We start from the raw sequence: 7321 nt of genomic DNA, 5'->3' as shown, positions 1-7321 counted from the left end.
CAGAGGACCACAGGGTGGCCATAGGGTGGCTGGAGTCTTTTTTTTAGGGCCTTCCTCTGACACCGCCTGGTATAAAGGTCCTGGATGGCAGGAAGCTTGGCCTCAGTGATGTACTGGGCCGTACGCACTTCCCTCTGTAGCGCCTTGCGGTCTTGTTCCAGGTCTGTCACCATGTCTAAGGATGTGTGGTGTTGTGACTAAGCCTGTTCCCTGTGCTATCTTGTTCCAGGTCTGTCACCATGTCTAAGGCTGTGTGGTGTTCTGACTAAGCCTGTTCCCTGTGCTATCTTGTTCCAGGTCTGTCACCATGTCTAAGGCCACAGTGAAGAAGCTGCACTGGCGCTCCAAGGTGCAGGAGAGTTTTGTTCCCCTGGGAGACGGGTCTGGGGAGCTGGGTGTGGCCATTGGGGGCGGGGCTGACTACGGAGAGTTTCCATTCGTCACCACAGCACCTGGAGGTTGGACCACAGTGGGTGACGTCATACTGGAGATCGGGGGTACGCCCGTCCTGGGCATGACACTAGGAGACGTGAGAGGGGTCCTCAACTCATGCCCCCATCCCATACGCATCAAAACTGTCTCTCCAGGTACCGTTATTAACTTCAAAATAACTTTATAGCTCTCCAGGGCCCGTATTCTCAGAGTAGGAGGGCTGATCCAGGATCAGTTTAGCCTTTTAGATCATAATGAATAAGATTAAATGGACAGGAGAAACCTGATCCTAGATCAGTACTCATAGACCTACTCTTGAGACGCAATTAAATTACAGAATATATTTTCCCCCTGAATCCCCAACATCATACAGATGTAGGATCTTAATTTGATCACCCTGTTGCAGGAGAACTTTCTTGCAATGCAGGATATTTTTTAAAACTTGTAGTGTATTTGAGGTTTTAAAAGGCGTCTGAAGTTGGTAATTTGCACTTTTCAGACTTGGTTTTACCTTAAGTGTCATCCCTACAAAAATGTAATTAATTATAATCCACATAATAATTCAAATGTCCTGTTTTCCAGGATTATTTTCCTGCTGTAACTGGCTCAATTTAAGATCCTACATGTGTAGTGATGTAGCTGTATGGTGGTAAAGCTGATCCAGCAGTAAACCGCCCACTTCATTACAACGGTATTCTCCTAGCATACATTTACACCACTGATATGAAATGTTTATTACTTGGCTGGCAACCATTTCTTCCTAGCTGCCTCTACTTTCCATAAAAGGGGCAATCTGAAGTTCAAACAATAACAAAGCATCACCCCACCGCTGATTTGGTAAATAGCTGAGGGAGGCTATACAGTGTTTGTTTACAATTTTACAAACGAAGGAGGTAAACAAGCTTATATTTGGGGTTCTGATAGGGTTAAGTTATTGAACTAAGCTCATGAGGGATTTATAAATTAGAATCATCGAGATTTAGTGGGTCTATATCATGAATATATAAGTCCCAAAATTGATGTAGCAATCACAGATTGCCCATTTAATGAAATGTGACAATGGGAAAGGGGAGCAGCTACTAGCTACAGTCCTGGGTAGTGAGTCGGCCTGTCCTGTATTACTGTCCTGTTCTACTGTCCTGTATTACTGTCCTGTACTACTGTCCTGTATTACTGTCCTGTATTACTGTCCTGTATTACTGTCCTGTCCTACTGTCCTGTCCTACTGTCCTGTCCTACTGTCCTGTATTACTGTCCTGTATTACTGTCCTGTATTACTGTCCTGTACTACTGTCCTGTATTACTGTCCTGTATTACTGTCCTGTATTACTGTCCTGTATTACTGTCCTGTCCTACTGTCCTGTATTACTGTCCTGTATTACTGTCCTGTACTACTGTCCTGTATTACTGTCCTGTATTACTGTCCTGTATTACTGTCCTGTATTACTGCTACTGTCCTGTATTACTGTCCTGTATTACTGTCCTGTATTACTGCTACTGTCCTGTATTACTGTCCTGTATTACTGTCCTGTACTACTGTCCTGTATTACTGTCCTGTATTACTGTCCTGTATTACTGTCCTGTATTACTGTCCTGTATTACTGTCCTGTACTACTGTCCTGTATTACTGCTACTGTCCTGTCCTACTGTCCTGTATTACTGTCCTGTCCTACTGTCCTGTACTACTGTCCTGTATTACTGTCCTGTATTACTGTCCTGTATTACTGTCCTGTATTACTGCTACTGTCCTGTATTACTGTCCTGTATTACTGTCCTGTACTACTGTCCTGTATTACTGTCCTGTATTACTGTCCTGTATTACTGCTACTGTCCTGTATTACTGTCCTGTATTACTGTCCTGTACTACTGTCCTGTATTACTGTCCTGTACTACTGTCCTGTACTACTGTCCTGTATTACTGTCCTGTATTACTGTCCTGTATTATTGTCCTGTACTACTGTCCTGTCCTACTGTCCTGTCCTACTGTCCTGTATTACTGTCCTGTATTACTGTCCTGTACTACTGTCCTGTCCTACTGTCCTGTCCTACTGTCCTGTATTACTGTCCTGTATTACTGTCCTGTATTACTGTCCTGTATTACTGTCCTGTCCTACTGTCCTGTATTACTGTCCTGTATTACTGTCCTGTACTACTGTCCTGTACTACTGTCCTGTATTACTGTCTTGTCCTACTGTCCTGTACTACTGTCCTGTATTACTGTCCTGTATTACTGTCCTGTACTACTGTCCTGTATTACTGTCCTGTACTACTGTCCTGTATTACTGTCCTGTATTACTGTCCTGTACTACTGTCCTGTATTACTGTCCTGTATTACTGTCCTGTATTACTGTCCCGTATTACTGTCCTGTATTACTGTCCTGTACTACTGTCCTGTATTACTGTCCTGTATTACTGTCCTGTATTACTGTCCTGTATTACTGTCCTGTACTACTGTCCTGTATTACTGTCCTGTATTACTGTCCTGTATTACTGTCCCGTATTACTGTCCTGTATTACTGTCCTGTATTACTGTCCTGTACTACTGTCCTGTATTACTGTCCTGTATTACTGTCCCGTATTACTGTCCTGTATTACTGTCCTGTACTACTGTCCCGTATTACTGTCCTGTACTACTGTCCTGTATTACTGTCCTGTACTACTGTCCTGTATTACTGTCCTGTATTACTGTCCTGTCCTACTGTCCTGTATTACTGTCCTGTATTACTGTCCTGTCCTACTGTCCTGTATTACTGTCCTGTATTACTGTCCTGTATTACTGTCCTGTACTACTGTCCTGTATTACTGTCCTGTATTACTGTCCTGTATTACTGTCCTGTACTACTGTCCTGTACTACTGTCCTGTATTACTGTCCTGTATTACTGTCCTGTACTACTGTCCTGTCCTACTGTCCTGTCCTACTGTCCTGTATTACTGTCCTGTCCTACTGTCCTGTATTACTGTCCTGTATTACTGTCCTGTATTACTGTCCTGTACTACTGTCCTGTATTACTGTCCTGTATTACTGTCCTGTACTACTGTCCTGTATTACTGTCCTGTACTACTGTCCTGTATTACTGTCCTGTACTACTGTCCTGTATTACTGTCCTGTACTACTGTCCTGTACTACTGTCCTGTATTACTGTCCTGTACTACTGTCCTGTATTACTGTCCTGTATTACTGTCCTGTACTACTGTCCTGTATTACTGTCCTGTACTACTGTCCTGTATTACTGTCCTGTATTACTGTCCTGTATTACTGTCCTGTATTACTGTCCTGTACTACTGTCCTGTATTACTGTCCTGTACTACTGTCCTGTATTACTGTCCTGTACTACTGTCCTGTACTACTGTCCACATACTATTAGAAGTTATTTCAAGTACTTTGAGCGTTTGCTCTAGCCTGCCTGGAATGCCAGATATCCTGGGTTTCCTCTATTTGTTCCATTAAAACAAGCGCAAATAAAGTATTTGAAATGATTTCATATAGTATTTGAACCCAGCAGGACTGCTACGGTGTACTGTCACTTGAACCACAGTCTACTGCCCTCCCTACTGGAGTAGTGAGACAGTGCCAGGGACGGACTTGCCATAGGGCAGTTTAGGCAAATGCCAGATGATCTTTAGCTCAGTGGGCCTGTCTCAATGCGGGGTTTTGCACATAATTATCATTATTTGGCTGATAATGGGGGGGGGGGGGGGGAAATGGCCAGTTTTGGGGCCTTCAGTAAAACATGTGAACGGTGTGCCGGTTTCTGGTCCCAGACCGTCCCTGGACTGTCCTGTAGTAGGTAGTCTGTACTGTCCTGTAGTAGGTAGTCTGTACTGTCCTGTAGTAGGTAGTCAGTACTGTCCTGTAGTAGGTAGTCTTTACTGTCCTGTAGTAGGTAGTCTTTACTGTCCTGTAGTAGGTAGTCTGTACTGTCCTGTAGTAGGTAGTCTGTACTGTCCTGTAGTAGGTAGTCTGTACTGTCCTGTAGTAGGTAGTCTTTACTGTCCTGTAGTAGGTAGTCTTTACTGTCCTGTAGTAGGTAGTCTGTACTGTCCTGTAGTAGGTAGTCAGTACTGTCCTGTAGTAGGTAGTCTTTACTGTCCTGTAGTAGGTAGTCTTTACTGTCCTGTAGTAGGTAGTCTGTACTGTCCTGTAGTAGGTAGTCTGTACTGTCCTGTAGTAGGTAGTCAGTACTGTCCTGTAGTAGGTAGTCTTTACTGTCCTGTAGTAGGTAGTCTTTACTGTCCTGTAGTAGGTAGTCTTTACTGTCCTGTAGTAGGTAGTCTGTACTGTCCTGTAGTAGGTAGTCTGTACTGTCCTGTAGTAGGTAGTCTGTACTGTCCTGTAGTAGGTAGTCAGTACTGTCCTGTAGCAGGTAGTCTTTACTGTCCTGTAGTAGGTAGTCTTTACTGTCCTGTAGTAGGTAGTCTGTACTGTCCTGTAGTAGGTAGTCTGTACTGTCCTGTAGTAGGTAGTCTGTACTGTCCTGTAGTAGGTAGTCAGTACTGTCCTGTAGCAGGTAGTCTTTACTGTCCTGTAGTAGGTAGTCTGTACTGTCCTGTAGTAGGTAGTCTGTACTGTCCTGTAGTAGGTAGTCTGTACTGTCCTGTAGTAGGTAGTCAGTACTGTCCTGTAGTAGGTAGTCAGTACTGTCCTGTAGTAGGTAGTCAGTACTGTCTTCTAGAAGGTAGTCTGTCCTGTAGTAGTTAGTCTGTACTGTCCTGTAGTAGGTAGTCTTTACTGTCCTGTAGTAGGTAGTCAGTACTGTCCTGTAGCAGGTAGTCTTTACTGTCCTGTAGTAGGTAGTCTTTACTGTCCTGTAGTAGGTAGTCTGTACTGTCCTGTAGTAGATAGTCTGTACTGTCCTGTAGTAGGTAGTCTGTACTGTCCTGTAGTAGGTAGTCAGTACTGTCCTGTAGTAGGTAGTCAGTACTGTCTTCTAGAAGGTAGTCTGTCCTGTAGTAGTTAGTCTGTACTGTCCTGTAGTAGGTAGTCTTTACTGTCCTGTAGTAGCTAGTCTTTCCTGTAGTAGGTAGTCAGTACTGTCCTGTAGTAGGAAGTCTGTACTGTCCTGTAGTAGGTAGTCTGTACTGTCCTGTAGTAGGTAGTCTTTCCTGTAGTAGGTAGTCAGTACTGTCCTGTAGTAGGAAGTCTGTACTGTCCTGTAGTAGGTAGTATGTACTGTCCTGTAGTAGGTAGTCTGTCCTGTAGTAGTTAGTCTGTACTGTCCTGTAGTAGGTAGTCAGTACTGTCCTGTAGTAGGTAGTCAGTACTGTCCTGTAGTAGGTAGTCAATACTGTCCTGTAGTAGGTAGTCAGTACTGTCTTCTAGTAGGTAGTCTGTCCTGTAGTAGTTAGTCTGTACTGTCCTGTAGTAGGTAGTCTTTACTGTCCCGTAGTAGGTAGTCTTTACTGTCCTGTAGTAGGTAGTCTGTACTGTAGTAGTTAGTCTGTACTGTCCTCTAGAAGGTAGTCTGTCCTGTAGTAGGTAGTCTGTACTGTCCTGTAGTAGTTAGTCTGTACTGTCCTGTAGTAGTTAGTCTGTACTGTCCTGTAGTAGGTAGTCTGTACTGTCCTGTAGTAGGTAGTCTTTACTGTCCTCTAGAAGGTAGTCTGTCCTGTAGTAGTTAGTCTGTACTGTCCTGTAGTAGGTAGTCTTTACTGTCCTGTAGTAGGTAGTCTTTACTGTCCCGTAGTAGGTAGTCTTTACTGTCCCGTAGTAGGTAGTCTTTACTGTCCTGTAGTAGGTAGTCTTTACTGTCCCGTAGTAGGTAGTCTTTACTGTCCTGTAGTAGGTAGTCTGTACTGTAGTAGTTAGTCTGTACTGTCCTCTAGAAGGTAGTCTGTCCTGTAGTAGTTAGTCTGTACTGTCCTGTAGTAGTTAGTCTGTACTGTCCTGTAGTAGTTAGTCTTTACTGTCCTCTAGAAGGTAGTCTGTCCTGTAGTAGTTAGTCTGTACTGTCCTGTAGTAGTTAGTCTTTACTGTCCTCTAGAAGGTAGTCTGTCCTGTAGTAGTTAGTCTGTACTGTCCTGTAGTAGGTAGTCTGTACTGTCCTCTAGAAGGTAGTCTGTCCTGTAGTAGTTAGTCTCTACTGTCCTGTAGTAGGTAGTCTGTACTGTCCTGTAGTAGGTAGTCTGTACTGTCCTCTAGAAGGTAGTCTGTCCTGTAGTAGTTAGTCTGTACTGTCCTGTAGTAGGTAGTCTGTACTGTCCTGTAGTAGGTAGTATTTACTGTCCTGTAGTAGGTAGTCTGTACTGTAGTAGTTAGTCTGTACTGTCCTCTAGAAGGTAGTCTGTCCTGTAGTAGTTAGTCTGTACTGTCCTGTAGTAGGTAGTCTTTACTGTCCTGTAGTAGTTAGTCTGTACTGTCCTCTAGAAGGTAGTCTGTCCTGTAGTAGTTTGTCTGTACTGTCCTGTAGTAGGTAGTCTGTCCTGTAGTAGGTAGTCAGTACTGTAGTGTAGTAGGTAGTCAGTACTGTCCTGTAGTAGGTAGTCAGTATTGTAGTGTAGTAGGTAGTCAGTATTGTCCTGTAGTAGGTAGTCAGTACTGTAGCGTAGTAGGTAGTCAGTACTGTCCTGTAGTAGGTAGTCAGTACTGTAGTGTAGTAGGTAGTCAGTACTGTAGTGTAGTAGGTAGTCAGTACTGTAGTAGGTAGTCAGTACTGTAGTGTAGTAGGTAGTCAGTACTGTAGTGTAGTAGGTAGTCAGTACTGTCCTGTAGTAGGTAGTCTGTACTGTAGTAGGTAGTCTGTCCTGTAGTGTAGTAGGTAGTCAGTACTGTCCTGTAGTAGGTAGTCTGTACTGTCCTGTAGTAGGTAGTCTGTACTGTCCTGTAGTAGGTAGTCTGTACTGTCCTGTAGTAGGTAGTCAGTACTGTCCTGTAGTAGGTAGTCAGTACTG

The 7321-nt window shown here is 43.8% G+C and overlaps 1 pseudogene across 1 annotated transcript in view; it reads left to right on the top strand.

Annotated features, from left to right (window-relative positions):
- Nucleotides 1–307: 307 nt before the first annotated feature.
- The window catches only part of LOC311149463 (membrane-associated guanylate kinase, WW and PDZ domain-containing protein 3-like), a 79596-nt pseudogene continuing 72582 nt past the window's right edge, over nt 308–7321 (top strand). Inside the window, exon 1 of the transcript in view lies at nt 308–587. The product of the transcript in view is annotated as a membrane-associated guanylate kinase, WW and PDZ domain-containing protein 3-like (transcript). The remainder of the gene's footprint in view (nt 588–7321) is intronic.

The sequence above is a fragment of the Coregonus lavaretus genome (genome assembly GCF_964263955.1).
Source record: "Coregonus lavaretus genome assembly, chromosome: 22".
In the NCBI taxonomy this organism is placed as follows: domain Eukaryota; kingdom Metazoa; phylum Chordata; class Actinopteri; order Salmoniformes; family Salmonidae; genus Coregonus; species Coregonus lavaretus.
This window is presented reverse-complemented; position numbering and strand designations above follow the sequence as displayed.